This window comes from Sciurus carolinensis, chromosome 2 (genome assembly GCF_902686445.1).
Source record: "Sciurus carolinensis chromosome 2, mSciCar1.2, whole genome shotgun sequence".
Lineage (NCBI taxonomy): Eukaryota > Metazoa > Chordata > Mammalia > Rodentia > Sciuridae > Sciurus > Sciurus carolinensis.
In genome coordinates this window covers 178,920,953-178,923,005 of record NC_062214.1, presented here as the reverse complement: position 1 = coordinate 178,923,005, position 2,053 = coordinate 178,920,953, and positions in this window count along the sequence as shown.

The following is a 2,053-nucleotide window of genomic DNA, read 5'->3' as shown; positions in this document are numbered from 1 at the left end:
CTAACTAAATCACAGGATGCAGAGAGCTTCAAAGAGTCTTTCACTAGTTAAGACCAGTGCTACAGTCTGAACATATCCTCTGAAAATCATGCTTTGGAAACTTAATCCCCAATGCAACAGTATTAGAAAAGGACACCTTCTGGGAGGTGTTTAGGTCATGAGGTCTCTGCTCTCCTGAATATATGACCCTAATAAAGGGGCTTAATGGAAGGAGTTCACCTTTTTTGTTCCTTCTATTCTGTAAGGGCACAGCCTTGCTCCCTTCTGGAGAATGTGGTAAAAAGGCGGCAACTTGGAAGTACACAACAGACTCTCACCAGAAACTGAACCTGCTGGTGTGTTGATCTTGGACTATCAGCCTCCAGAACTAGAAGAAATAACATTTGATTCTTAATAAATCACCCAGTCTCAGGTATGTTGTTATAACAGCACAAATGGACCTAGAAAAATACCTAAAATCTGGGGCATTCTATTATCAAAGAAAAAGGAAATGTGGATGTTTTGGAGGACGGTTAACCACCATGGTTAAGCTCAAATGTCCACATATTCATTTATTTCCACGGATAGCTGACTGAGACCCAAAAAAAGCAGGTAACCATGATAATGCTTGACTTAAATATAAAATGAACAATTCCATGTAATGTCTATTTTGTACCTTCTCCTCTTTTCTCAAAACTCCAACAACCTCTTACCATTCCTTATACTAAACTCTCAGATGATAACTGTCCTGTGTTTTTCATTTAAAAAAAAATGAGAGCGATCATAGGAACTTCCTTCTCCTGCCACCACAAAACATACAAACCTAGCTACTTATTCCCAGCATGAAGCCTAACTTTCTTTGTACTCTTCTCTCCTTTTACAGTACACAGAAGCCCCCTATTCCTAGCAAAGGCAAACACCTTCTCTTGGGCTTGAGCCTTTCTTTGAGGCTTTCTCAAAGAAAAATATAAAAATAAGCAATCTATCTTGTACCATGTGTTTTGCTTTTCTGTTGGATTATTCCCATCAGCTTGGAAATAGTCTCTAATAAATCCCACCTTCACAGAAATACTTGAGGAGAGGATTCAGAGGAAAGGACGGAGTAGGAAGCATCTGGAATCTGTCTCCCCACCTTGACAGTTGCACTGGCAGAATCTGCTTTATGTAACTACTTTGGAACTTTGGGGCCTTTGAAGGCTTGAGATTCCAGGGAAATGCTTAGATGGTAAATTGCAGTTGATTTTGGTCATTTTCAGCTCCTAGTGCAGTAACAGTCCCCCACCCCCATTCCCCCATCCTCCACTCCTCCACTCCCCACATCCCTGCCTGGGCCCTTTGGCAGACAGCCAGGCACTCATTCCAGGAATGGCTTTCATGCAGCTCACAGGGGACAGGGTATGGGGAAAACATACAGTCCTCTAAATATCAGGGACTTGTGCTCTAATCACTGCAATCTGATTGCAAGTGTTCCAACAGGTGATAGCTATTATTGTTGCACCTTCACCCACTCTGAGCTCCACCCACTCAGTTGAAGTAACTTCCAGAGGATTAAAAGAGCCAGTGCCTTCCTCAGCTGCTCTCATTTCTCTCTTTTTCCCCTTTTGGGAGTCAGACATTAAAGACTAAGATATTCAAAATCAATTGCATATATAGAGGAAATTAGAAAGTCACCATGCATGCCTAAGAGAAAGACACAGGCTCAGAAAAGATCTGAAAAGACTGTAAGTTAATACATCAGACAGCAAACCCTGGGGAAGAGGGAGACTCTGATTTCCAGAGTAAACATACTCCTAGATTCAAATGTCCAGTTTGCAACAAAAGAAATCACCAGTTATACAAAGAAACGGGAGAGTATGACCAATTCAAAGGGAAATAATTAAGGAAAACAATCCCAGAATGCCAGGTGCAGTGGCACATGTCTATAATCCCAGTGACTCAGGTGACTGAGGCAGGAGAATTGTAAAGTCAAGGCCAGCCTCAACAATTTAGAGAGAACTCATCTCAAAAAAAAAAAAAAAAAAAAAAAAAAAAAAAAAAAAAATTAGAGGGGCTGAAGATCTAGCTCAGGGATATA